Consider the following 22,397-nt stretch of genomic DNA (forward strand, 5'->3'; position numbering starts at 1 on the left):
ATTTGGCTGAGTATTTACCCAAAGACATTAGATTTTAAAACAGAACTGATATTACCTTGAATTGGAAAGAGCTTTTTTTCTAGTCATAAATGGAAGTAGGGGCTTCTGGGCAAATTAAGTAAAGCAAATAGAGAAAGTTACATTTCTGTACATCGGAAATAGGACTGTAAATCTTAAACACATATGTTATCTTTGTTTTCACCTGGGTTCTAACTACTTCCTAAAGCCATAGATTGCTTAGCTTCAATAGGTAGAAGAATGGGAAGCAGCGAGAATGACTGAAAAAAAAAATGCATCAGATAATGTGATTGCAATTTGCCTCTCAATACCCATTCTCCTCTCATTTTTTTTTTAGTACAGTTTTTATTCTGACACAATGCTGCCATATAAAGATTACGTTTTCCTGAGTTTCTTACAGCTAGATGTGTCCATGTGACTGAGTTCTGGCCAATGCTAAAATTGTTCAATGGTATTTCCAGGAAGTCGTCTTTTTTTTTTTTGAAGTTGTTTTTTTTTTTTTTTGACAGAGAGAGAAAGAGATAGCGAGAGCAGGAACACAAGCACAGGGAGTGGGAGAGGGAGAAGCAGGCCTCCTCCCAAACAGGGAGCCCGATGCCGGGCTTGATCCCAAGACCCTGGGATCATGACCTGAGCTGAAGGCAGACGCTCAATGACTGAGCCACCCAGGTGCCCCTCCAGGAAGCCTTCTTAAAAAGAGGAGAGACATCTTCCTTCTTCCCCCTTGCTGCTTCCTGGAGTATGGATGTGATGGCTGGAGCCAATGGCTAGCAGCCATTTTGGACATGAGGTAAACTTGAAAATGAGAGCTATAAGCTGAGTATGGCAAAGTAGACAGATAGGAAACTGGATTCATGATGACACTGCAAAGCTGCCGTACCAGCTCTAAACTGCTTCCCGTTAGTCTTCCTTAACAGGAGAGAAGTAAACTTCCACCCTTTTTAAGCCATTGTTATAATGCAATTAATCCTAAATGAGTCAACAATATTTCAGAATATTATCCTATCACATGATGAGAACAGAAGTTGATAAGTGATACAGAAATACACAAAGATATGTGGGAGCATAATTAAGGAACAATTTATCTAATCTAGTGAGTCCCAGAAGACTTTATAAAGATGAACTTAAACTGACCTCTGAAGATTAGGATGGATTTTTCAAGACAGAGAAGGAGAGGATTGCCACAACAGGCTTAGAAAACAACATGTACGAAATCACGGAAGTGTAAAAAAGTCTGGTAGGTTCAAAGAACATGAGTAATTTTTTGAGGCTAGACTATATGATTCTTTTGGATCTGGAGAGAGAGCAGGAGGGAAGGAACAGTGATAAGAGTGAAGTATATAATTTCCCTGTTCTGCATAAGAATTTAATTATCCTTCAGATCTTCTGATTCAAAGACCCAAAGGAAAATTATCTGTGTGCCCAGCTAGAAAGAGTAAGCAGTTCAAGGTTGCCCTTCAGTTATTTGGAGGCTGCCTCTTTCTCATTCATTTTATTCAACAATATTGCCTTCATCTTTCCCTTGCATTTTTAAATAATCAAAGTACCATCATATAACTTCTGCTTCAGTGCTTATTTGAACTGACCTGTTCTTCCTGGCTCCAGCTGTTTGAGGTCCCAGCTGTGAGCCTCAGTGTAGCCTCTCTCAGTGAGGTTATCCTACATCATCTCCCAGAGCCCTTTCCAGAACTTGAACTTTCCTTGCTCTTCTTCGGTTTTCTGCTCATTCTGTTCTCACTGAGGTCAGTCCCACAGAGAAGACATGCTTAAGCATGCTTTAGGGGTGAATTAATTCACCCCTAAAGCAGTTAACCATGACCAAGAAGTCACTTGTAGACAGAATAAACAGACTTGATTAAAACAGCCCTAGTAGGCTCAACACTAGCCAGCTGAGCATGAAGGGACAGCCCTCTGCTGCAATTGAAGAACGACCCTGCAAGGGTCCACTGGAGAAATGGATGGCAAGCATCCACTCTTGTGTAGAGAACACTGCACTTTCCTGTTTTCAGGCTGGTTATCAGCAGGAACTACAGGCTGGGGCGATGGTTTATAAGCTGGCCTGAACCTCTGCAGCAGGGCACAGAGGAGGGAGCAGGAGATCACCGCTCATCCAGACCATCTCCAATCCCTGGCGGCCTCACATGAACCCCAAACAAGGAAACATCTTTGAAGCCTGGCATCATAAGAATTTCAGAGAAGTTTATTTGACCTTGTAGGTAAGTGCCCTGTCTTTCCTGGAGTCGATCCATCATACTAAGGTTCAGTGAATAGAGATCTTGTGAAAGATTGTTATCTGTGTATAATGAAAACTAAAAGGAATATGAAGGCTTTATGGTATTTTGTTTGCACTAGCAATATAAATTCCAGTTCTCTCGCCATCCAGGAGGAGCACCAAATAGTAACAATGGTACCTTTTTGGCTGTCAATACCACAGATGCAAGATGCAACCGTACCCAGTGGGTCTCTCTCCAAAAGGAGAGGAAATGCTTCATGTTCAGTGCGATGCGAAAGTCAGTGCATAGCCGTGATTCAGAGACAAGCAGGCATCCCTCACTTATGTGTATGGATGCCAAGAGCCTACAGAATGTCTGAATGGTGAGTGGCCGGAAGGACTGTGAATCTAAATAACCAGCTCTAATTTGGATAATGTTTATAAACATACATTTTGTTTTTTGAAAAAAGGCAAAAAGCGAAGAATGTTCAGTGTTTGTTTTGCATTAAGTCTTTATAGGGGCAGTGCAAAGTCCAAGCAGTGAGAGAGGCCCCACCAAGCGCCCTCCCTCGGAACTACACTCAACTTCTCAGCATCACACTGCCATAGCCTTGAATCCTGTCTGTGAGCATCTGTACTTTATCTCAATTTATATTGTGCATCCGTTATCAACGTGTCCTCAGGCATCGGAAAAGCCTAAAAGAGGTTATCTTTTGGGTCTTGAAATGCTCAAAATTTTTTCTATATAAGTTAATGGCAATTGCTTCTTTGCTTTACACTATTTTGGCTCAAGAAAGATTTCATAGGAACACTCTACTTTCGGGTAGCAGGGGAAATCTGCATTTGATCTGCGTTTTGCCTGTCAGGGTTTTACTCCTGTGATTTGGATGCCAAGTTCAATTGCTATAAAGATGATCTGCTGTACACAGACAGCATTAGGGCTACATGAGACTAGGAGCAATGGGGTGATGTTAAAGAGAGTCGTGAACCTATTATATATCCATTTTTGACCTGGGTCCAGCAAATACAATGGAGATTAAGTTAACCTTCTTCTCCCAAAGCCTAATAAACTGCTTTTCTGAACAGCTGAACTGAATTCATTCTAGTTCCTGAAATGGAGAAGCAGCTGACTGGGGTGGGCACCTGGTCTCTGGATAGCCAATCCCCATTTAAACTTTTAGCCTATGCCATGGCATGATGCAAAATGATAATCTGGGTCAATCTGATTCTCTCTAGGTTTTTTCCCCCACCTTGAACTAAAAAAATAAACACAAAACAAACAAAAGAATGAAGGAGTTTAGAATGAGAGCTGAAGCTGAGATCCATGATGACAGGGCAGATGGGAAAGGTCACGGAGCACAGTGTGCAAGCTGAAGTCTTAGGAAGCAGAAACTATGAGGAGGCAAAAAAACCAGGGAATGAGGAGAAAACAAGCCAGGCAGAGGAGAAAGGATAAAATGTGTCACAAAAAACTGAGACCCCGTAGGCTATTCCTGAGTTCCTTTTATGAGTGCTGCTCTCTCTGGTGCACCTGGAATATTACTGGCCACAGCATTCTGATCTTGGCCCTATTCTCTTCCCATTCTCCACATTCACTGAGGGCTCACTACATGTCAGCGGCTCCGTATTCTCTTCCCATTCTCCACATTCACTGAGGGCTCACTACATGTCAGCAGCTCCCTAATCTCTATCTCCTGCCTTGATTTCTCCTCTGCCTTTTTGCTAGTGCATCCAACTACTTTCTAGATGTTCTATTTTGATTTCCCAGGGGCACCTTAGAGTCAGCATGTTCAAAACAAAACTTATCTTCTTCCCCTAAATCTGCATTCTACTTGGTTGTTGGAGTCAGAAATTTGGGTTCTACCCTATCCCATAACCCCACATCCAATTGGATCCAGCAGATTCCCCACTGAGTGAGGAGCATGACATGTGGCTCGATACCATGGCCCCAAGACCACAACCTCAGCTGAAATCAAGAGTCAGATGCCCAACCAACTGAGCCACCCAGGTGCCCCTAATCTCTATTTCTTTCAAGTAGAAAAAAGAGGCAGAAAGAAGAGGCAGGAGAGATTTGAAATGTGAAAGGGACTCTACCTGCCACTGCCGGCTTTGAAGGCAGGGAAAGGGTGTCAGGTGCCAAAGAATACATGTGGCCTCTGAAGGATGGGAACGGGCCTCTCCTGATACCCAGCAAAGAAATGGGGACCTCAATTCTACAAATGCGAAGAACTGAATTCTGCTAATAACCAGAATGAATAAGGAAACCCATTTTCCCTTAGAGCCTCCAGAAAGAGGTGCAGTCCTGCCAACACTCTGATTTTAGCCCTGTGAGATCCATGTCAGATTTCTAACATACAGAACTAGAAGATAATAAATCTGTGCTATGTTAAGCTGCTAAATTTGTGGTAATCTGTTATGACAGCAATAGAAAACTAATACATCAATCAAGTACCAAGTCCTATCAATTCTACTCCCTAAATTCCTTTCTAATCACTTCATCCCCTCTTTCATGTCCTAATTCAGTCACTTATCATCTCATACCCAGACTACTCCAGTAGCCTCCTTATTTTTCTCCCTCCCTCTATTCTCATCTCCCTCTAAACCATCTTGCACTTGGCAGCAAGAATTTCCTTATAACATACAAATCTGACCTTGTTATTTTCTTGTTCAAAATTCTTCAGTAGATCCACACTGCCAGCATGATAAAATCTTAACCCCTCTGCATGATACGCAAATGGCTTTGCCTGTCCATCTACCCAATCTCATCTCAAACCACTTCCCCATGTGTACCTGATGCTGCAGTACTGTACTGCACAGTACTTGTAGCTCCTAAAGCAGGTCCTGTTATTTCATGCCTCAGGGCCTTTGCATATGCTGTACCTTCAGTTTAAAGTGCTATCCCCAATTTGTCTACCTGGTATACTCCCTACTCATGCTTCATGTGTATCTTTAGTACTCAGCACAGAAGCACTCCATAAATTTTGCTGAATGAATGACAACATGAATGAATGCACACAAAAATCCATCTATTGTAAGTATGCCAAGAAATGATGCCAGGACAAAATATGACTTGGTCCTCAAAGTAGCATTAAATTAGACAAATTGAAACCGCTCCTTTGGATGTGAGCAAATTCTAACGAAATAATGCAAACAAGCAGGGTTTGAGGAACAAAGGAGTCTCCTTTAGTGCTGATTTGGGTTGGATTTGACAATACAAGCCTCATCTCTATTCTTCTGAAGCCTGAATGTCCCCAGATCCCTGAACATATCTGACCAAAAGGAGGAAATAAATCATGATTAAAATCTCATCACAGACATTATCTGATGTCAGGACCATTATACACATATGCATGGTGAGTTGGAGATAGGAGGAGATCAATACTAATAACCAACACCTGTTGAATGCTAACTACCCCCAATCTCCTTGCCAAACAAGCCTATGAAATAGAAATTATCACTCTAGTTTCACAGGTGGGGAAAATGCAGCTTAAAAGAAGAGATTTTCTGAAAAACACCCATCAAAAAGTGGACAGGTCAGGTTTTAAACAAGTATTTCTATCTCGACATCCGTACTCCTCATTGTTTTCTGTATTTTATTTCATGAAGAGTCCACTACACTGGAAGATGAATTAAGAGAACATACATGCAAAAAATGACAGAAAAACAATTAGCAAGCAACACCTCTAAAAGGTGCAAAATGAAGTCCTCAAATACAAAAGCACACTCACCGAAGTGATGTGGAGTAAAAAATTTCTCAATGAGACTGAGTTAATTAAGAAAAGCTTCCTGGAAGTTGTAAATTTTGAGGCAGGTCCTAAACAGGGTACATACACCAGCTGGTGAGGGGAGAAGGGTGTTAAGGAAGGAAATGGAGAATATAGAGAGGAAGACATAAAGACATTAGTATAATAACTAATAAATAATCATTAACATGCAGTTAAACTCTTGGGAGTGCGTTCAAATGGTATTCTATTTATTTACTCATAAAAGCAATAAAGTAAGATGCTTGAGCACAATTAACTGTTCTGAGAGTATTAACCATAGCAACAGAGCTGCCATCCTGATCTACAGTTGGTAGATTCATTTATGAGGTTGAATGGCTAGGTGTGCATCTGTGTCTCGTCCTTAAGTATCACCACCTAGCCCTAGCCAAAGTTGCTTTTCTCCTAGGGCACATCTTAATTGTTCAAAATCAATTACTTAAAATTTTTTACATTTATTCATAATACATGACTCCATCTTAATGTAGAGAATTCCCCAATGCAGGAACACAATGTCAGGGCAGAAGACCTTCCTCCACCGTATGGTCCTTCTAGGTGGATTTAGAATCAAACTGACATGAGACAGATTAACAGGGGAAAGTCCAATTCAATAGCATATGCATGGGGAATCCACAGACACGGAATTCCAAAGACAATGAAGCAACATGAAGCTTGTAAGAGGTAAGGAGAGGGGGAGGAGCCTGAGGACACAAAGGGGAGAAAGACCATTAGCAAGGAGGTGAAAGGAAATGTTTGGAAAAACAAAGGTTTGCCCTATTATGCAGGTAATTTTTTAGGTAAATGAGAGTCTCCGTTCAGAGCTCTCTTCCTGGTACAGTCTCTCCTTTCCAATGTAAATTTAGGCACTTGAGGGAGAGGCAAAGAGCTTTTCCTGCGTCTACTGGGTTTTGATTACCTTTGACTCAAAATAATCTTTATGCCAAAGTGGCACATTCTGGGGCATCTCATCCTGTGCTCATTCGATAGAAAGCAAAAAGCAAAATACCTCTTCACTACCACCCCTAATCTCAGACCCTTGCCCATATCAGTGTGGCTTGTAATCTTTCAGACCTTTTTATACGCGTTTTTAATATTTTCTCTAAACACATATAGACTGTTTTGCTGTGCTAAAAGTATATAATAAATATAAATTTTATAATACACATAGTTGGGGACAGTAGAAATGGGATTAAATGCTACATGAGAGTGTCCTGGTACTTCTATTTTCTATTCAATAACATGGTTTAAAGATCATCCCATGCCAACTTGATACCTAAATAGTATTCCGCAACGTGGGCATACTATAGTTTGTTTATCCATTCACTCATTGATATTCAGGCGGTTTCTATTTTTTTTCACTCTTAGAACGAAGGCTGAAATGGTTTACACATGCCACATGTCCTATGTGATTTCTAACTTTTAAAAGATTTTTTAGGTGACAAACACTGAACGTTTGTCACTGAACATTTAGGATCCTACTATGTAACTTAAATGCAGAAAAGAATAGGCACAGATTGACTCCTCTTCTCAAGGTGGCCCAGTAAACAATTCCAGAGCCGAGGAGGAAGTGACCATGAAAAGGCCCTACAGGGTTGTGAAAAGTGCCCCTAAGCCACCACTCCATAGAGTACACTGTAAATGGGAACTCTGAATTGTTCAACCCCACCATGTCAGGCTTTGAACCCCGCTGCCGGATTCCATTCTGCCACTTGCAAGAATCTACTACCTAGATTGAACAGTGAGTATCTCTGGGTAATCACCTTGACATATGGGGCACAGACCAAGATTTATTCAAAACATACATATGCTATACAGCTGCTAAAAAGGAATCATCTGAAAAAATTACATAGTTGAAGATATTTCTTTTAAATCAGAAAACAGATGATATGAAAATGACACAGAAATCAGAATCACGATGCTATACACTGCACCTCAGTAAATGTGAAAGAGTTCCAGGTTGGAAAAGACATCCATGTTAACATGGATGCTGAGCCTACCATAAAGGCATCTCCCGGGGCGCCTGGGGGGCTCAGTCATTAAGCGTCAGCCTTCGGCTCAGGTCATGATCCCAGGGTCCTGGGACATCGGGCTCCCAGCTCAGCGGGAAGCCTGCTTCTCCCTCTCCCACTCCCCCTGCCTGTGTTCCCTCTCTCACTGTCTCTCTCTCTCTCTCTCTCTGTCAGATAAATAAAATCTTTAAAGAAAAAAAAAAAGGCATCTCCCCATCAGAGTCAATCCTCTGTAGTAGGGAAAAGAAGAGGAAGAAGTCTACAAGGAGAACACTTAGATGAGGCGGTTTCTGGAAGGAAGTAAACGTAGGAGAAGAAAAGTATCTTTTCCTTTAGCCTTTAGGTTCCCGACAGGGACCTCTGTAACAAGGGACAGATTAATAAGAAAAAAGCATACAAATTTATTTAATAGAAGTTTTACATAACATGGTAGCCTTTATAAGGACATGCAGACCTGAAGAAATGGCTAAACCTGAGTGTTTTTATGCCAGGTTTTTTTTTTTTTTTTTTTTTTTTTGAGAGAGAGAGTGCACAAGCCAGGGTCGGGGAGTGGGGGAGGGAGGCAGAGGGAGAGAGAGAATCTTAAGCAGACTCCACACCCAGTGCGGAGCCCAATGAGGGGCTCGAACTCACAATCCCAAGACCATGACCTGAGCCGAAATCAAGAGTCACTTAACCAACTGAGCCACCCAGGCGCCTCTGATTCTAGTTCTTAATAACCTAATTTGACCCTGTCCCTAAATACCACCATTTGCAATGTTAAGCTATAATCCTTAAAATACAAAGTTACCACATCAAATCACAGGGCTCATAACAAACCCACTCTTAACCATTTACCACCAGTAAGTGATAAGATACTCACTTCCTCTGGCTTTTCAGCCCTGCAAGAATCTGTTTCAAAGGTCATCTCAGAATCTGAAGACTACATTATGTTCCCCATATCAGGGGTTACTAGCCCAGGCCTCTATTTGATATTGGATGTGTTACAGAGCTTTATTAATCTTTGGTCACTACACCAACATTTCAAATGTTCACAGAAGTCACATTTTCTCATACTCTCTAAAACACATTGGGGTACTTTTCTCTCCACTGTACTCTCCTTATGCAAACACATAGGACACACAAGCAACTCAGCCATGCATGCTGAGTGCAGGAGAAAGTCAAGGACAATAAAAGGCGCCATGTCAATAGAGATGATGGAGGGGACAAGTGGCGGGTGGCTCACTGTCTGAGCCAATGTGATCATTTGCTGACACCTGGTTCTTCAATTTCCTCCTTCAACAAGAACTCAGCAATGCCATCAAGTCCAACTGTTAAAGTCTAATGTATCAGGGAAGTAGACCTTGCCCAAGGGCTGGCTAATGACCCTTTTCCTCCGTGGTCCTTCATGCACAGAGTGGAAGCCACAAGTCTATTTTTTTTCACACAGTTGTAAATGCATTGTCTGTTAATTCATGATTGTAAAGAGATGTGTTTCGAATAGATCAGGTTGTTTTCTAAATGTTTTCCTATCACCAAATTCTGGACTATTTATGTGGGTTCTGTGGGGACCCACTCATTGAAGGTGAATAGTATGGTGTGTCTAAGCATTCTGGCAATATAGAATCATTCCTCAATTAGGGTGGCAGTTTAAGAAAAAACAGCTTTATACATTGGCAGGAAAGTCATAGTGATGGGGTAGTGGCCAGGGGATAGGCAATGTTAAACAGACATGCTAGACATGCTGTGCTTTCCTGAAGTATCCATTTTTTTTGGTGATAAGTTATTTTACATTGTTTTATATGAAAATCATCAGAGGGTGAAGGAGGAGGAGACAATAAAAAGTAGGGCTTCTTCCTGTCGCGGCTGTGACTAATGTAAGAGTAAGATAGTCAGCAGATTGGGTCTTAAATAATACTTTATTACTGATAAAGCTGATCTTGGAGAATGTGGCTTTCATCTGCAGGGAGCTGGGTTTTAAAACCAAAAGACAGAGTTAGACAAACTTACCTGGCAGGTCTTGGGCCCAGGGCTGGACCACCATAGGTCCTCACTCAGGGGCAGAGCCTTGGCCACTGAGCTGACTGCTCCCTGAGAACAATCACCCAGGGGAGGCTGACTCCCAAGAGAAGGGAGAAGGGAAAGGAGCTGTGATATTGCCTCCCCCAACTCACCATCTGTATACATCACACCTGATCCTCGAGGATCTATCAATTTGGGTCCAATCAGAAGGCAGAAGAACACTATTAATTTGAACAGGGAAAATTTAATATAAATAACTATTTACTTGTAATAAAAGATTAGATGCTGAGGAGTAAAGAACTCTAACAAGTACAGGAAGAGCAGATACTGGAAAAGAGCTAGTACCTCTAGCTGAGACAGAACACCCAAGGAAGAAACGAATTTAGAAGAGTTCCTGACCCAAAACCAAGACTGAGACTCAGACCTCTCTGGAAAGGATGTGACTAGGGCCACAGGTGAAGTTCTCTGAAGTGAGACAAGCCAGGGCTGGCAAACAGGAAACCACCTGCCAGTATGCCTTTGACACTTAAGTGGGAAGCTGCTCAATGAGTACTGGTAAAACTTGCTGTAGGGTGAGCACCAATGGGTGTCCCAAATGCCACTGGGAGGCAAAAACCACAGAAACAAGAAGAAAAAAGTACACCAAAACCAGGACCAGGCCCCTTTCCTCCTGCAGTGGCCTTCCAGTGCCCTCTACTGACAAAGCCTAACATCTGCCACATGGCAAAGGAGGAATCTTTATGGAGTCTACTCCAATATCACAAAGCAGGGCAAAGAAGGGTAGAGTCAGAGCTGAAAAGCACTAAATTGATAACTGGTGCAGGAAGGAAGTGAATGGGAGAACACAGAGATGCCGCAGTGTTCTGATGTTCTTTTTTATTTTTAGATGAGACTAAAATTTTTTAGGAAATTTCTATTTCAGGCTTGCCATAAGCTACTTCCAACCATCATCAGCTGAAGGAGTCCAGTATCCTCTGACATTAGATGCATTTGCTAGATATATTTCAGAGGTAATGAAGAGATAATGGAAACCTTCTTCCCCCACTTAAAAAATCTGTTTTGTCATGGTGCATGAAATGTCCTCATTAAAACTTACTGTTTTCTATCCCAGAAGTTCCTTATTGAAAGGGGAATGTTCTGGAAAGCATCTTATTGTAAACCTAATTGGCCAAAACTTTACTTGGAATAAATGGCAAGACAAGAATAAAAACTTAGAAAAAGGCACCCAAAACAAGGACCAGTGAGCAGATAGGACCACAAACACAGACTTAATCTCTTTGTGGTTTTCCATTTCTATGGTTTCAACTTTGTGAGAGATGAAAAACTGAAGAGTCAGGTAGTATGACACTTCATCTTATTCTTTCCTGTCTCTCTGCCTCTAAGATTTCTCTTAGGAAAGAAAAGAATTAATGAAAGTCAGTGTGGTTCAAAACTCTTCTGCCAGGATAACGGCCATAGAGGGGAACTCCTTTTTCTTCTGGGTCCCCTTTCCTACCCACATGGTTACAAGTGCTAGAGAGTGAGCAGGCTGAAGGGAGCTGACAACAGTTCTTCCCCCTATTCTCTCAAGCCCAGTCAGGAACCCATGACTTTCCTTGAGCTGGACCACTTTTCTGCAGAGTCTAATATTATTTCTAAAATAAGTATTATTTTTATCCTTAATTTCCTGAGAGCTTATTATGTATAAACACTGTGCTAAGAATTTACTCATTTAACCCTCACATATACTCTGTGAGGCATGTTACACAGTCCCGTTTCCGAGATAAAGAAACCAAGGCTTAGAGAAGCTAGGAGGTTTTCGGTGTAGGCAGCCTGATCCCAAAGAGCACAACTGCAACCATTGTGCTGTCCTGCTTCCCCACTAACCCTCTTGGTTAATTAGACAACACAACATCTTTAGAGTCTGCCAGAGCAATTTACATCATATTAATGGGAGAACAGGGGCCCAATTTGATAAGCCAGTTCAAGCGTAGTACTCTTCAGATCACCAAGACATTAGCAAGCAAACCCAGAGAATATTCTGTTTGGGATGCAGAAGGATCAGTAATAGGGAGTATGAGCTGAGAATGTTTTCATCTGTTGAGTTTTATGCATCCTCTGTCATTCAGCTCCCTCCAAAGTCACAGCTGGTAAAACCAAATGGGTCATTTTACCACAATCAGACTAATGTCACAGTTCAAGAAGCACCATTTGTCCTCTAAGGCAAAGCCATGCACCTAATTACAACACACTGTTAATAAATTTATAACAGACAAAAAGAAATTGACTACTATGGATTTTTTTCCTAGCAAAGCAAAACCATTTAAAGGGCAGATTGCAAATCTATTCTTTCTTTTACTGTTTCAATAAAGTTAGCAATATATTCTAGATGGGAAAACCAGGGCAGACCTCAGATGAACAGATTGTATCATCATATCTTACCACATTGTCTCTAATGGGGGAAATTAACAGCTGAATATCAACACCTGTCACTGTGAGCCGAGCAGACCCTGGCATACACACCAGGTAGGAAGGCTGTACAGTTCCTTAGAGCAATCTGAGCCTGCGCCACCAGAGACAGTATGCATGCCAATGCCCACAGAAGCAGGCTCCATTTACAATCAAGTAGATACACTAAATGCCAAGGGAGATGAAGCAGCAGTTCCGAAGGAGGTCTGGGTGTTAACAATTGTGAGCTCTAAAGAAGTTTTAGAGATACTGTGCTAACTGCAAGAATGGAATCACACAAACTTAGGCAGAGACTGGCCCCAGCAGGAACCACTGAACATTCATCCCCTTTCAAGGGCAAAGGTACCACCAGAGCAGCACCCCCTCTCACACTTGGGTGGTTTGAGTCATGTCTCCTCTGGGTAGATTATGGTCAATTGTTTTCACCATCCTCAAGATCAATTACAATCATTGCTACTGAATGAATTATGTCTCAAGTCCTGGCAGTTTGTGAGCAAGCCCAAGTGAGCAAGCCCACATTTATTTTTCTGACATTGTAAGCATGTTTTCTCTTTACAAGGGCTTTGGCTATTTTTCTACTGGGTTGCCTAGCAACCTTTGAAGGGACAGAAATACGGAGGAGGGGTGCTGGAGACACAATGATGAGTGAATCTGTATTTATTTCACAGATTCCTTTTTAAAAGTCATTCTGTTGTCCCCTCCTGGGGTGGGGGTGGGGGTGGGTGAGAGGCTGTGTGATATTATCATAGTGCTTCTACTCTTCTAGCAGGAGCATTCAATGCCAGCAAGTATATTTACACAAGCATATTCAGCAAATGGGAGGTTATATCTGGTTATTGCCTATTAATACAGATGCAGATGAATAAATACATCACACCATCAGAAACTTGAGTAAACACAATGCCCACTGACTGTCTTCTCTTAAGGTCTCAGACCATGCCAGAGGAAAGCCTGTAATCTCTCTCATTTCATCCTAGTCGTGACTAGGATGAATGCTGCATTCTTGTTTGCCTCCTGTCCTGTCTTTTACTAAATTATAAGTTCCTACAAAAACAACTCATTTTGTTCAGGTGTCAAGTTTATTTGCAAGGAACTGAGCAAAGCAGCCTCCCATGATTCTTCTAATTTCTTGTGTGTCTGTGGTTACCTCCCTCTTTTTTAAATTGTTTATGTCTAAGCTTTCTTTTTTCATGATTAGATTAGTTAGTAAGTCATCTATTTTGTTATTTTTATCCAAAAAAAGCTTATGATTTATATATTGGTTCTACTGCTTCCTATATTTTACTTCATTAACTTCCACTTCTATTTTATTACTTTCTTCTACTTAGGTTTTAAGTTTTTTTAAATTTCTTGGATGGGAAGCTTAATTTATTTATTCTCATTCTTTCTTGGTTATTAATATAAGTATTTAGGGCTATGAATTTGCCTCTAATCCCTGCTTTAACAATTTCCCCTTAATTCTGATATATAGTATTTGGATAATAATGTGTTTATATATTCTTCAATTTCCATTTAGATTTTTTTTAGAAAGAGACAAAAATAAGTATATATTTATTAAATAAGTATATATAGATAGTACATTTATATAATATATATAAATATGTTACTATACAGTTATATAAAAACATATTGATCAAAACTTGTCCCTTATGAATAGAGAATGCTCTTTACAAGTGCCTCTGAAACTTTCACAAAAACTTATACCATTGCTTATTTTGTATGTATTATGTCTGTCATGGATTTAAAGAGGTTCAATAACTTCTGCAACCATGTATATCTCCTTATAATTTATGTAGTTTGTAGTTTCTGTTTCATGAGCATGATGCCATAAATATACTTCTTATATCTTCATTAAAAATAGCATTTATTGGGGCCCCTGGGTGGCTCAGTTGTTAACGTCTGCCTTCGGCTCAAGTCATGATCCCATGGTCCTGGGATCGAGCCCCGCATCGGGCTCCCTGCTCAGCAGGAAGCCTGCTCCTCCCTTTCCCACTTCCCCTGCTTGTGTTCCCTCTCTCACTGTCTCTCTGTCAAATAAATAAATAAAATCTTTAAAAAAATAGCATTTATTAAAAAGTGCCCTTCTTAGATGAATTTAATGGTTTGGGTCCTGGGTTCAATATTGTCTAATATTAAGAATACAATGTTATAATTATTACTTCATAAAACCTTCTCTCTTTTAAAGAAGTTAAGAGAAAATGAGAAAAATATATTTAAGGAGTCTTTCATATTAACTTATATGTTTACCATTTCTTTAGTTCTTTATTTCTTGCTGTGGACTTCAGTTACCATCTGTTATCATTTCCTTTCAGCCTGAAGGACAACCTTTAGCATTTCTTATAAGGCAAGTTAGCTAACAACAAATTCTCTCAGTCTTTATCTAAGATTGCCTTTATTTTGCCTTCATTTTTGAAGGATAGGTTTGCTAGATATAAAATTACTGGTTGACAATTTTTTCCAGCACTTTGAATATGTCATTCCACTGCCCTCTGATTACCAAGGCGAAATTGAGTGAGGTGATAAGTTAGCCATAAGTCATATTGATGCTCCTCTGTACAGTGTCAGTTGTTTTTCCCCTGCTGATTTGAAGATTTTGTCTTTGTCTTTAACAGACTGACTATGATGTGTATAGGTATTTATCTTACTTTGCGTTTATTGAGCTTTTGTTTTATGTGGGCAAATGTTTTTCATCAAACTTGAGATGTTTTCATCCATTATTTCTCCAATACTTTTTCTGGACACTTCCTCTCTTACCTCTTTCCTGGACTCCCTTTACATGTCTGTTGAAATTTATGATGGTATCCCACTGGTCTCTGCAGCGCTTTTCATTTTTGATTTTTTTCTTCTGTGTTCTTCAGACTGGTTAATTTCTACTAATCTATTTTCAGGTTTACTGATTCTTTCTTTTATCATAGTAAATCTGCTAAGTTCTAGTGACTTTGTCATTTCAATTATTATACTTTTTACTGTCATTGTGGTAGAACAGAGGCAACCTAGCATAGTGGAAAAGAGCATAGCTCTGGAGTCAGGCTTCATGAATTCAAGTCTATATACCACTATTTATTAGCTGTGTGACCTTAGGCATTATTACTTGGCTCCTCTCTATTTTTAATTTCTCATCTATAAAATAGATATACTAATAGTTCCTACCCTATGGTGAGTGCAAAATGAGAATTAAGATAATACATATAAAATGATTAGAACAGAGCCTGCCATAAAGTAAGCACCCCATAACTCTTTGCTATTATTACTACTGATGTAGGAGTTTGGTCATCAATAGTGGGTATGGTCTGGAATTAGTTTTGTACTACAAGCCTGAAATCTGGTGTAAGAGGAATAAGCCCCATGTAGGTGATCCCTTTAATTATTCTTCCCAAGTTCTGATTCCACTATGTTTATTCTATTGGTATATTTGGGTTTCTCTAAAATTATACTATAGTTACACCAATGGGCTAATGCTCTGCCCACTTGATGAGAACTTTAGCACATGATACAGATTTTTCTAGTCCCTTCTCTGGAAGCTTAAAGGTACTGGATGTCATCAGACTCCAACCCACACTAACCCCTTTCTTTTTTCTAATAACTATTAATATGCCATAGAACTTTGGGAAACAGTGCCCTACACCAAGCTGACTCTCAGGAAAGGCAGGGAAGGCCAGATTGAGTGAGGCTGGGGGGCTCTTTGGAGAAGGACACATCTCTGAACAACCTCTAGCCTTTCACCAAACATTTCCTCCACCAAACATGATCCCTCTAAGTAAAAAGGGACCCTGGTGATAGGACAAAGTGGACTATTAGAAGGAGGATAAGGAACAAATAAAAATGCACAGATGTACTTAAGATTGGGAATCTTCCCCTTGGTGGCCCTAACTCATTGGTTTTCAAAATGGAGTTTACAACACATGCATATCGGAATCATCCAGGAAATGGGGTAAACATGAAGATTCCAAGACAACACACAGACCTGATGAAACAGAATCTCTGGGAATGGGGCCCAAGAATCTGCATTTTAAAAGCTCACTAGGTGATTCTGCCACAACTAGAATTTGAGAAGCATAACATTCGGTAGCTAACAACAGATGTGAGACTTTTCCAATTAAATCAAAGTCACAAACCAAAATGAAAAGGGCCTGAGTTGCATCCAGTGGGGGACGATTTAGTTCCATGGTAAGTAACCACATCTCAATGAGACCAGCCTTCCTGGGGAAGACTATTCCATGGTCTATCAGATCTCTTCATTAGGGAACTTCCCTGCTATTCCAGCTAAGTAGCTTTCCTTAATTTGATCTTATTACTCCCATGCTTTATACAAAGCTGAGTATAGCAATTATACTCAATAAACAAAAATGCTATACAAATGCCATGCCAGGCTCATCTTTCCATTCAATTGCTCTCAAATAGTCACATCTCCCTACAAAGTGAGGGTCAACCTAGCTGTGTAAGCAAGCTTCTCTAAGTTTCAAATCTGGATCTAGATGAGTAGTGCCATCTTCAGAGTTAAGCGTATGGCCCCATTCTTGCAAACAGATGGCATTCTCACAGCTCCTCAGCCACATTACAAAAATTGGGACTCAGAGGGCTGCTCAAGATGGAGGCACTTAAGGAAACTGGAATATGACCATAACTATCGACTCAGTTATAAATGCTGTGATTGCCAGGCCTTGAGAAAAGGACCATGAAGAGGATAACATCAGTATCATAACAATCAAATGGAACAAGCCAAAGCAGCGGGAGAGATGTGGATTGCACATCAGGAAATACCTGCTGACAATCTAGATTATTAGGAATGGCAATAAGCTACCAAGAGAGGTGGTATGGTATCCTTTACAGATCATTACAAATTGAAATACAATTTTCTAAGATAATTTCCTGCCTAGGTACAGGTGGGTAGACAAGATAAACTTTTTCAGATTTCAGAATAAAGATTCTATATTCAGAAGATGCAGTTAGAGAAGATTGTTCTTGGGATCAACAACAAAGCTCTTTGGAAGAGTAAATAATCCACTTAGAGATCATTTGAAGAATTTCAGGTGATTTTCCGGGGAATAATTTGGTGTAGGAGCAACTGGGAAAGAGTTCAGTGGATTGGTACACTCAAAATAGATCAAATAATTAATGATAATATATAATTATTATATAAATAATAATTAACTTTAAATTAGATACACCTCACCTTTTGCGTGTATGTGTGTGTGTGTGTGTGTGTGTGTGTGTGTGTGTGTGTAAACATGTGCATGTATGGTTAGAGTTTTGAAGGTTGTAACGCTTGGAGTTCCCAGTATGGAACACCTAGCAAATTATTTCACCTAAAAATTCAATGACAATTAACAGTGATTCTGCCTACAAAATAAAGCAGATTCCCATGAATCATAAGTTAAATGCTGCTTCTAATTCTTGTAACTTCATCTGTTCAAAAGTAAAAGAGATGAGATATTGTGTGCTGTTTATGAATCTTGAGAACCAAAAAATAACAATAAAACAGTGACAAGATGCATATGATCTAAAGCAAAATTTGACTGTACTAAAAGTATCACTCAAGGCCTTAACCACCTAATACAAATTCCACACAATTAATGAACTCCTATAAGGCTCCTATAAGGCTGATACTAAATGAAATACATGGATATTGGTGGACCACCCTCGAGGAGCATAACTGTCGAAAAAAACTGAATAATGCTGACTAAGGGAGCCTTAGTATGTTCTTTTACACATTCTATTTCCAGAGATTTACTTCCAGCAGGAGAAGCTTTTCTTCCAACATTTCCCATTCTAAATCAATCTCTCTATCATCTATCTATCTAAAGTAATTTCTACATACAACATGGGGCTCAAACTCACGACCCTGAGATCAAGAGTTGCATGCTCTTCCAAACTGAGTGAGCCAGGTGCCCCCCAGCACTTCCCATTTTAGAAGGACTTCCTATCCCTATCAGCTAACTGAAATCTTACTCTTCTGTTAGGACTTGCCTCTCCCCACAGCCATCCCAAGACATTTAGCTTAAAATGCATTGTTCCTTACTTAAAAATTCATTCATTCATTCAATACTGCTTGAGTGCCTACAAACAATACCTAACAATATATAAAACTCTGTGCTCAGAGCTGATGTTGACATATTTTGTGTATACACACACACACACACACACACACACACACACACACACATACGTATATAACTATATAAGTTCCCCTTTCTTGGCTATAGTCTCTGTCCTCCACAAGTTAAAGATCCAATGAAAGATCGCAAGACAACAGCATAACTGAAGGAATTTAGGGGAGGGAGAAGAAGCACTGACTGGGAGCCAGTAAATGGCATCATAGCATGTCTGAAAGAGATGTTACTAGGCAGGTTTAAAATGGGGAGGGAAGGGGCGCCTGGGTGGCTTAGTCGTTAAGCATCTGCCTTTGGCTCGGGTCATGATCCCAGGGTCCTGGGATAGAGCCCCACATTGGGCTCCCAGCCCCGCATTGGGCTCCCAGCTCCGCAGGAAGCCTGCTTCTCCCTCCCCCACTCCCCTCTGCTTGTGTTCCCTCTCTCGCAGTGTCTCTCTCTGTCAAATAAAGAAATAAAGTCTTAAAAAAAATAAAAAGAAATAAAATGGGGAGGGAAGAACACTTCATCAGGAGGAATGCAACTTCATTTCCCTCAGAATCTAGCACTATTGGTCATCTCTAATGAAATAGAGCCTATTTAACCCTCATCCAGGAAAACAGGCAAGTCAGGTCCTGGCTCAAGGTTACTGAGGCCTTTTGGGGAGAAGTGCTTGGCAAAATCTGGCCACAGTACCAATTCTAAACCGCATGTTAAATAAGAATAAAAGATGTGAGTTGGGAGGGGAATAGCCAGCAAGATGTTATATTTCTGAGAATGGCCATATGAGTATGAATTGGATGAGGGGATATTGGGTGGGGGCAGTAGGGAGGGAGCATAGGCCCCTTCTTCCCTTTCACCCATCAGGCTTGTGGTTCACTAAAATCCAACAGGACCCTTGTTTTCTTTCCTGGGCCAGTAATGAATGGCAGTAATTATCCATGCAAGGCTCTGTGTGAGTCACGAGGCAGCTCTGGCTCCAGTCTCCTTGCAATTTTGAGCAGTATGTGTGTGTGTTTTTCACCCACTACTATTGAGGGGTGGAAAAATAGATTACAATTACATTCCGGCTGGCTTTTGAAGACTTGATAGACAGCTGGAGAGAACTCTTCCCTGCAGCTGCCAGGATGAGAGGGTGGCCAAGAGGTGGGTGTGGAAAGAAAAAGAGAGGCCCTGTCAGGAGAGGAGGAAACCATACAAAATGGATTCAGTACATACTCAAAGGTATTTTTAAAAGATCAGGGTTGCTAGTATGAACAACAAATCTGGTGTCCAGGTGGCTGACTGCATATCTGTGGGAAGCAGGTCCCTTTCAGGAACAATTTTGGGTCTTCAGGTCCAAAGATGCTATCATGGGACCATACAGAAGCAAGATCAGACTTAGACTAAGGCTGGCCCCGAGGATGGGTACAGCCCACAGTTCTGAATCAAAGGGCTCAGCTGCATGGTTCTCCCTCTACATCTGGAATCACTTTACTAGGTTACAGCTGATATGTTTCTCCAAGAGGTTAGATGAGATGATTTCTATATTCCCTTCCACTCCACCCTTTTTTTTTTGTAAAGGAACTCCCATTTACTTACGGAATACTACATGCTTGCCACTATGCCCCATGCATTATCTACATATCCCGTGTAATCCAGACCACTTCCCCTCAGAAGGAAAGGTCATAACCCTCATTTTACAGAGAAGGAAAGTGAAGTTCAGAGAGATGAAACAACTAGCTTACAGATGTTAATTGTCAGGGTGAACAACCAGGGGTCAACTTCAAAAGGAGTCTCTCACCCACGATGAGACCCTGAGCCTTCATCCAGTCACAAGTTTCTGTGGTTCTCTGAAATATTATCTCACAGGCCACTGGAACCTATTACTGAACCTATTATCCCCTTATCAAGGACTAGTCAACCAGAGTGTGGGACACACAAACAGGCACATACAAAAGAGGAGAGAACAAGAAAGGCCCCATGCACTGGGTGTGGTTCTTGGAGAAGGGTCTCAGTGGGGCACTGAAACGCAAAGGTAGGAGCTGCAGGAGGAGTGCAGGGGACAGTCACAAATAGGGCAGGTCTCGGGAAAGAATGGCAAAGCTGAGCTGCAAATACAAATTCAACCTACTTCCCACCTTGCCTTAGACTAGCCCTGACTCTGGGTTGTTTGTGCAATCCCATATATATCCATCCTAGACCACACCAGCAACTGTGTCCCTATGACTTCAAGACATTTCAAAAGGGTAGGCGAGAGGACAGTGGTGGTACAGCATGAGCGTTCACTATGACCTCATTCCCAGTGTCAGTGCAAGGGGGTGTGCCTTTTGAATATATGAAGACCGCAGGTATATCTTTAGTTGTAGCTTATTCAATGAGTCAGACATCTTCAGACAAACCTGGGTGTCAGGAAACCAAGAGGTAAGAATTCTCAAACACTCCTCAGGCTACAGGAGACTTTTTAAGTCTTCCTTAATCTGCTTAGAGTATCTCCTAACTGAATTATACCATAGCCTCCTACTCACAAAAATAAGTAAGAAAATGATTAAAACAAAAAAACAAAACAAACCGTGCTTTGGAACAGCTGGCCCAAATCGGAACTTTTTCTCAACACAATGGAGTGAACGCAGGTTACAGGCCTAACTGGCAGGCGTGGCATTTCACTTAGCGCCTGACCAGGAACTATTTATACTTGCTTTGTTTCCAGCTTCACTTGGACAATACAGATAGATCTGGATCACTAAAAACTCATCGATAAGAAGGGAAAGACAAATACCTTTTCGCTTGCTAACAGTCACCCTTCAGGCTAAATGCAATATGCCTGCAGTATTTCATCCAACCATTCCTGTTACTGAAATAGCATATCAAAGCAAGAGAGGCAGACCAAATGAGGCATCAAGGAGGGAGAAGTACAACAAAAGATTTTATTTTTAATAAAATATTTCTGCAATATTTTGTTTCTATTATATATTTTTAAAGATTTTGTTTATTTCAGAGAGAGAGAACAAGCGGTGGGGAGGGGCAGAGGGAGAGAGTGAGAGCTACAGAGAGGCAGACTCCCTGCTGAGCAGGAAGCCGGATGCAGGGCTCCATCCCAGGACCCAGAGTTCATGACCTGAGCTGAAGGCAGTCGCTTAACCAACTGAGCCACTCAGGCACATTTTTTGTTTCTATTATAATCAAAAAACTAAAAATTTGGAAAGCAAGAATGTCAATTACTCCAAGTAGTGGAGGGAGCAATGCTAACATATTTATTACTCTTCTCTAAAATAGATACCCAGTTGTCTAAGTCCTACAATTCCATAAAAAAACATAGTGGTTAAAAAAAAACATGGTTAAAAAAAACCAACATGGTTACATCACAAATGAAATATTGATAGCTCCTCGATCTACGCATTTGTAGATATGTGAGTATAAAGTCCCCACTCCGTGTAAGGCACTGGGGAACTCACCAGTTTAAGTGCTACTTCGACTCAGACAAAAATTGTAGGTAAACATGACCCCCAAACCACAGGTAGACATAATTTCCCTAACGGATGGAATGGATTTCAATAGGCCTCTAACCTCCAGGGAAGGTGGTTAGCACAGTGGTCTGCATGGACTACATGGAGCTGCCAAGTAAAATATTCAGAAAAGCCTCCCTAATCCTTAGCTAACTGCAAAATAAACATTTCTACTTTTTACCACCAGCCTTCCATGCAGGGTTTCCTTTGATGGCATTTTGCCTATCGGTTTAGATCAAACATAGATCACAATTTAAAAACTGGTCAGGTCAGGGATTTCTTTATTCAGTAACATACTAAGTAGGCATAGAAAACTTTTACTGAAGGCCAGGAGTTATATTAAATTTTAGGAGTGCCTTCCTCATGTTCCAACT

General features: G+C 40.8%; 1 protein-coding gene across 2 annotated transcripts in view; it reads right to left on the reverse strand.

The window, feature by feature from the left end:
* The window catches only part of MYO3B (myosin IIIB), a 382,159-nt gene that overhangs the window by 276,357 nt on the left and 83,405 nt on the right, over nt 1-22,397 (reverse strand). The gene's annotated exons all lie outside the window — the stretch shown is intronic.

This window comes from Eumetopias jubatus, unplaced genomic scaffold (assembly GCF_037043125.1).
Source record: "Eumetopias jubatus isolate StellerSeaLion01/CBP00866 unplaced genomic scaffold, mEumJub1_p1.0 scaffold_3, whole genome shotgun sequence".
In the NCBI taxonomy this organism is placed as follows: Eukaryota; Metazoa; Chordata; class Mammalia; order Carnivora; family Otariidae; genus Eumetopias; species Eumetopias jubatus.